The sequence below is a fragment of the Temnothorax curvispinosus genome, unplaced genomic scaffold (assembly GCF_003070985.1).
Source record: "Temnothorax curvispinosus isolate PA1 unplaced genomic scaffold, ASM307098v1 QBEX01008590.1, whole genome shotgun sequence".
Classification (NCBI taxonomy): Eukaryota; Metazoa; Arthropoda; class Insecta; order Hymenoptera; family Formicidae; genus Temnothorax; species Temnothorax curvispinosus.
Window position 1 is genome coordinate 920,752 of NW_020218370.1, and position 7,314 is coordinate 928,065.

Genomic DNA, 7,314 nt, shown 5'->3' on the forward strand with positions numbered 1-7,314 from the left:
ACGCAAGGGGATCGTCATGTCGAGTGGGAACCATTAGGACATTCTCTAAGAGATACATCCGAGAAGTACCTAAATGCCTGCACGTTTAATCCGCCAGGTGTGCCGGTTACCGCTTCTCGACTTTTGCCAGGAGGCGATATTCGCCGAAGGATAATGTTGAGAGCAATACAGAATATTAGCAAAAGCTGGATTTAGTCTGGATTAGCCTAAGTGACTCTTGGTACTTTTACACACACGGAGTGATGGGCATCTAGAGTATTAACCCTTCGCCCGTAAACTGGGTCATAAATGGCACAAGCCGAAATTCAAGATAGAATACCGCCGAAATGAAAAGGGGGGGGGGACTTGCCGTCCCTCGTAAAAAAAGTAGGTAGTGGGGAGAACTCATGCCCAAAGTTTCGTTGGAATTCGCCAGTGTGTGCTTGACCAGCAGCGAGTCAAAGTGCGTCCAGTGCCACTATTGACCCAGTTTACGGACAGTGCCAGACTTTCGTGCAAGTAAGTAAAATTAATTTAACGTCATTTTCATATTACTACAGTTATTTTTAACTTATATAAGTGATATTTTTTTATGATTGTGTATATTATATATACCTATAACCTCAAAATTTGAGTGGATGAAAACACGTGTAAAAAGAAATTACATGTACTTTCAGGGTACAATGGATGATCAAGCGACAAATATCAGATATTATTTACGAGAAAGACGATTTTATATGATTTTTTAATAAAATAATGTAAAAATTACGTTAAAAGTCTTATTTCTCCTTAACCCGAAAAAGGCCATTTTCAATCCTCAGAATAATTATACTTTTTAAAAATGACCCATATACAGAATTTTTTTCTTGAAAGTACACATATTTAACTATAAAACCTCGTTGGAATTTTTTATTTTGATTTAAAACTCAATGAGATATGATTTTTTTAATAAAAATGGATTTTTATCAATTTTTTGCATAAAGAATTATTTATAAACAATTTATCTTATAATGAATCGCTAAATAAACTTTGGGATTATAAAATAGGATAGTATACAAGTATTACAGAATTTTTTCAGATTTTTTGAACACTATTTACTAGGTCAAAATAACGACAGGACATTTATGACCCAGATTACGGACGATGCCAGTCAAATTATAGTTTACGGGCGAAGGGTTAAGATAAAATTGTAAAAGATTGATAAAAATATCCTGTTCAAAATCTTTATATTAGCTTATTTTCCATTTTTGAACAATGTTTTAAGGTATGTATTCTTATAAATGTATGAGTAAATAAAATCAGTTATCCGTTACTGTCGTTACTGACATAAAAAATATATAATACTTTTAATAAATCAATAAATCTGTAAGCAATGAATAAATCTCTATTATTTTTTTAAATCTTTTTTTCTTTCTTTCAAAATTTTCTGTTTTTTCATTAAAAGAGATTGATTTTTATGCAAGGTGTATACCAGATTTGAGCTATCGGTCAAATACAAAGGATTTTATTTTCGAGAGGAATACTCCTAATAAAATAATCTTCGACAAAAATAATCGAGAATCAGTCTTTGTATTCTGCGTTCACTGAAGAATTTAAAAAATCTTTCTGATCGACATGCGGCCTTAGTACATATGCGCTCTTCGTTTTAACATAGAGAGTCAGGCAGTAAAGCAAATGATTACTCCGCGATGAGATATCGATCCATCGATCACGGCCCCGTTTCACGAGGGCGTCAATGTGCCGGGAATTGTAGTAAATGCGCTACTTCGACATTGAGCCGAAGAATCGACTTCGTTACTCCGCCCGGCGAATCCGATTTCATGGCCGGGCGGAGCCGATCTTATTGCGACGATAAAAACGACGTTCATTAGCCCCGGCGAAACACTTTCGAGCTCAAAAGGAAAACGCGCCGCGCCACGGCGCGTATGTACACGACAAGAAATTCAGGACGATATTCTGCAAGATAAACGAGCAGCCATGTTGCAGCTCGCTGTCCGGGCCCTGATTGGTATTGGATCAAACGAGGCGGCCGATCGATCACATCCCGCGCTTTACGAGGCTGTTGACACTACCCCTCGCACCTACGTGTATGCTATACGGCGAATGTCGTATAATTCAGGATGCCCGATCAAGAAACAGCGACGTTATCCATTTGCAAAACACAAACTTACCCGATCGTCAAATGGCAGAATACGCGCTGCGTTTTACGATCACGATCCGCTTTCGACGATTCCGCATGGGAAATCGCTGCGTCGAAAGTGATAATTCGCTACCTGACAAATCTATTAGCGAGATCCGAAAATTGTAATGAAATAATAATTGTCTTTAAATTCGATATATTCGAAACTTTTCAGAAATAAAAAGCATTTATAGATTTATTTATGTCTATACAATTTTAATTTGCATACGTATTTTTTATTAATAATTTTTAAATAACAGAATTAAGATAATTTTTTTTCTTATAAACTCAAAATAATTATAGAACTCGCAAACAGTTTTATCGAAATGGGCAGGAATTATTCACGAAGCGAATTGGCTTTATAAATATCGATATCGTGATTTGCGTATAAAATATATTATAATAAAAATCTAAAAGTTAAGCAATAAATATCGACATATAAAAATTGCAAAATGCATATTAATGATAATTTTCCGGACTAACAAAAACGGCGAATTTTTATTGCTTTAGCGCTTAATTCGCATCGAGTGCATCTCGCGAATATCGGATCGACTTCTCATAAATTGTCGACGTGTGCACGCGGATAACACCGTCGATCGTTGTTGATCGGTCTGCCTGTATGCACTACGTAGGTACCTATGCACGTGCCGGACACCAGTTAAGCGCGTGCAGGCTCTCGTAAAGCAACGCCATGTGATCGATCGTTCGTCTTGTTTGATCCAATTCCAATCAGGACTTCGCCCGCGAACTACAATCCGATCGTCCATCTTGCGAGCATCCGGCCGTAAAACTGATTAAACCTGTCCTCGCATTTTTATTTCCCTGTTGCACTTTCCGATCGATTTGCGAGCAGTCCGTAATAGCTGACCGACGCGACAATTCGCCCGGCGCATCCTTGAACGTAAACAATACCTTGATGGATTTTCGCGAAAGATTGGCAAGTAAAACGGTTTTTCAGCGTAAGTGTAACTAATTTCGCATTCTCCAAGGCAATTTCGAAAATATTCTATTTTTACCGCAGCAAAACTTTCGCAAAGATTTGGTATAATATATCATCTATTTATTACTATTTAGTAAATAAAATGATTAAAAGTATATTATAAATGCATGTTTGGAAAAATATAAAATAAAATAATTATTAGATCATTCTTTTTAAGTTTATAAATATTTTCTATTCATCCTTCGACCTTTCTCTCATTATTTTCTCAATTCTCAAATATCAAATGATGCGCCATATCACAATTTCACTTTCGTTCAATAAACATTATTTGGATTACGATGTCTACGATGATTTAGTTCTATCCAACTTTATGTTTGCCTGTTTGTCTGTCTGGTCTGCTGTTTGTCCAGCAAATATTCCGAAAACAAATTGGCCAATTTGAATGAGACTTGATGCAGAAATCAGTTGACAATAGGATGTACAGTAGAAATTTAAGTACACGGTCAAATTACAACTGCAAGAGAATGTACCTATATATGGTACATGCAAGGATATCAAGAAAGTATTAATTTAAACACTTCCGCATCTCTAACTATCTTCAAATGTAGGTCACATCCAAAAAATTTGCTACGCGAAATATTCTCGCGCGAAATTTTCATCATAACGAACATTGCATAGAGTGGTACGGAGAGACAATGAACGATGGTCACGTGGGGTGGTCCGTGTGTCTATGCGATCGTTTTTGCGTCTATCGACCACGGCGATTAGCGCCGGGGTCCCGATACACGGGCTAGGAATTCGCGAAATTCGAATGCAACTGGCAAATTGCCGGTTGGGAATTCGACGGTGGAATTCCATTGAAGGAGATGCCGTCGCTACGTTCTTACCTGGACGCGAAGGAATGGGACGGCGCGGATTTCGGGGGCCCCGTTTAAGCGGTGCCCCCCCCCCCCCCACCCGCGTTACAGCCAGCGGCGGCACAAATGAGGAAACGTGACGATCATCGAAATTCATCTGCGTCTTATTGTCAAGTTCCCCCGGGTTTCTCCCGTTTAAGGATCGCGATAATAATCCCTGCCATGGCACCGTTCGCCGGTTTTTCTTTTACAGGAACTTTATCTAAGGTACATTGCACCGTGGTGTTCCGGCGGTAGTTCATTCCCATGTCCCTCCCTGAAAGTTTAATTTATCGTTTATATTATCGTTAAAGATATAAATCATAAATATCACATTACAAATGAAAACATCGATTAGCAGAAAAATTTCAAATCAGAAAAAATTAAGATTCAAGTAAAATCCCTTTCAGATAAAAATATTTTTTACAGAATTTTTAGGTGCATCGCTTATTAGATACTTCATTTAAGGGGGTCGTCTGGTCAAGAGGCTGTTTTTTGGGGGGAATTTTTTGTAAGGAATCATAAGAATACACTTTTTTGAAACTTTTACATCATATTTATTGATATTTGAAGAGTATTTAGAAATTTTTCCAAGTTGATATATGGCCAAGAATCCGCTGTAGAGCGCCCCGACGACAGCTGTGTAAAAAAAACGGTACCCACGATTCCGGATCTCCAGTTCATCCTAAAAAAAAAAAAAAAATCCTTTTAATCTGTGGATGTGTGACTATCGTGTGAACTAGAACCAAATAAAAATATTAAAGTTTCAATTTTTGCCAACGTTTTGAAAAAAAGTTTCATTATGAACTTTTTTCAAAACGTTGGCAAAAACTGAAATTTTAATATTTTTATTTGGTTTTCTGGAGATCCGGAATCGTGGGTACCGTTTTTTTACACAGTTGTCTTCGGGGCGCTCTACAGCGGATTCTTGGCCATATATCAACTTGGAAAAATTTCTAAATACTCTTCAAATATCAATAAATATGATGTAAAAGTTTCAAAAAAGTGTATTCTTATGATTCCTTACAAAAAATTCTTCCCCAAAAGCAGCCTCTTGACCAGACGACCCCCTTAAGCGCAGTATGTACAAAAATATTTAAAAAACTGTAAAATATTATATTAAAAAGTATATTATAAAAACAATATTAATAAATATATTTATAATATTATAAAAATACTAATAATAAAAATAATATCTCTAGTTCTCTACCAACAGTTATATAAAACAAAGAAAACAAGATGGATTTTGAGTTCGTTCTCAGTATGGGAAATGAGAAAACGTGATAATCGATTCTCAAAATGTGTCTTGTCTAAGATTCGAAATAGCAATCTCTATGTTTCTTGACCGTAAATATCCCACCGCACCGCTAGCACATTATATTTTAATGACCGATCGCGGCGAGCAGCGTTGCGAAGGGTTATGATACGCGTGTCAAATTTGGACGGGGCCCCAAGAGAGACCGCCCACGCGGCAGAACGGCCGAGAGGAGTGAAAAGAGGCCCGATCGAAGCGGTACAGGCGGCTTCTCGCTTAATTATCGTACCTATGCCACATCCGCGCGCGTAAATCACTTGACGATGCCCTGAGACGGCAGATCCTCGCTGACTCCCTTCGATCCCCTCGCTCACCCGCTCCAATCCTTCCGCCCCGACATCCCTGCATCAGGACCAGGGCCAGCTATTAATGGAGATGCGTAGCTGTTTAATCTATTTGTTCAAAAATACAATTTATAGGTTTGAAGTGTAAAAGAAAATGGTCAAAAAATCAACATTAAATATGAATTAGTTATTGAAGAATATATATTTTTACGATTTTCTTATTTGCGAGATCTCGAAATTAGAATAAAATGCCATTTAAATATCACGCTCGAGATACGCAAAATAGTGATTTAAATCTTTTGAATATATAAAGCAACGACCGACGCGAGATAATCGAAAATATAACATTCTGTAACTGTTGCAATTACTCAAGTAATGATAATCCAACTTTTGGAAGTAAAGATTACAACTTAATAAATTATAGTTGACTTTATATATAATCCATTAAATATACAAAAATATGATTATATCTTTATGTCGATCGAACCGGAAAAAATTTCAAAGACGCAATTTTTATTCACCAAATTAAATTTTTCCAAGTACGCGTCAATGTTGAGGTCGCTCAAGATATAAATATATCCCAGTAAATTTTCTCTCCTCCTCATTTCTATACGTTATGTTTTATTTGGTCCACATCTTTAACCCCTTTCGAGAGGAGGTCCTCTGCAGAATTCACCCCCACCCGGACGCGAGCCTAAAATATGATAGGTCCCGGAGTTAATACGGCATTTAATCGGCGATGTGTGGGCACAACATCGTGGCATGCCGTGATGGGGAAGACGTGCGGACGCACCTTGCGTGCACGCACTCGGTGTACGCATGGGCCTCAAAGCTAATTATGAAATATCGCCAGGCCATTGGCAGAGACCACCACTGTCCGCGCGCCCGCGTGTGTCACGTAGATGACCTCCCCGGGTCGTTCTGTAATCTTGTAAGAAAAGGGTCCCGAATATGTGCATGCAAACGACCGGTCGATGATCTTACTTTCAGTGTAATAACAAAAAATAGAAATGCGACTACAATCATTGCTAAAATTATCGATGAAGTGTATTGATAATTAATGCATGTTTGGATGCTCGTGATCGAAAGTCTGGTTTTTATGCGATTTTAAATGTCGAGATTTACTTAAAGGTAAAGTTATTGATATAAAAATTAATGTTCAATACTAATCACATAAAATATATTTATGTGATATAAATAAAAGCAATTAAAGATGATATATCGATGTAATCTTAAATATCGAAATAAAATTGACATTTTTTATAGGTATATACAAATTGATGATACAATATCACTATTTTGGTATAAATTAGCAAACTAAATTTTTTCTTAAATCATACATAAGGTAACTGGGAGGAATATGCTAGTGTGGGGAATATGCCACTCGTTATGTTTAACAAAGCTACGGCTAGGAACGTTATTGTAAATACTGTGAAATTGTAAAAAATATTATATCTGACGTTTTGCCCAAGTTTTACTTACTTCCTGTTAGTATTATAGTTTTTATGGGGTAAGTACAGTATGACAAGTATGACAACGTGCTTTTTAGAATTTTCTTAGTGTTTTATTGAAATTGTAATAAAAATATTCTTTTACATGTTTTTAGACAAGAATGCCCTTCTAAAGTTAAATTACTATACATGTTTGTATATGTGGCATATTACCCCCACATGGGGGTAATATGCCACTTTTGCAACACTTTTGTATTTCTTTCTTTTTAA

The 7,314-nt window shown here is 36.8% G+C and overlaps 1 long non-coding RNA gene across 1 annotated transcript; it reads left to right on the forward strand.

Annotated features, from left to right (window-relative positions):
• Positions 1–258: 258 nt before the first annotated feature.
• LOC112458007 lies at positions 259–747 on the forward strand. Its single transcript, XR_003041173.1, has 2 exons — positions 259–498; positions 657–747. It is a non-coding gene; the product is annotated as an uncharacterized LOC112458007 (long non-coding RNA).
• The last annotated feature ends 6,567 nt before the right edge of the window (positions 748–7,314 follow it).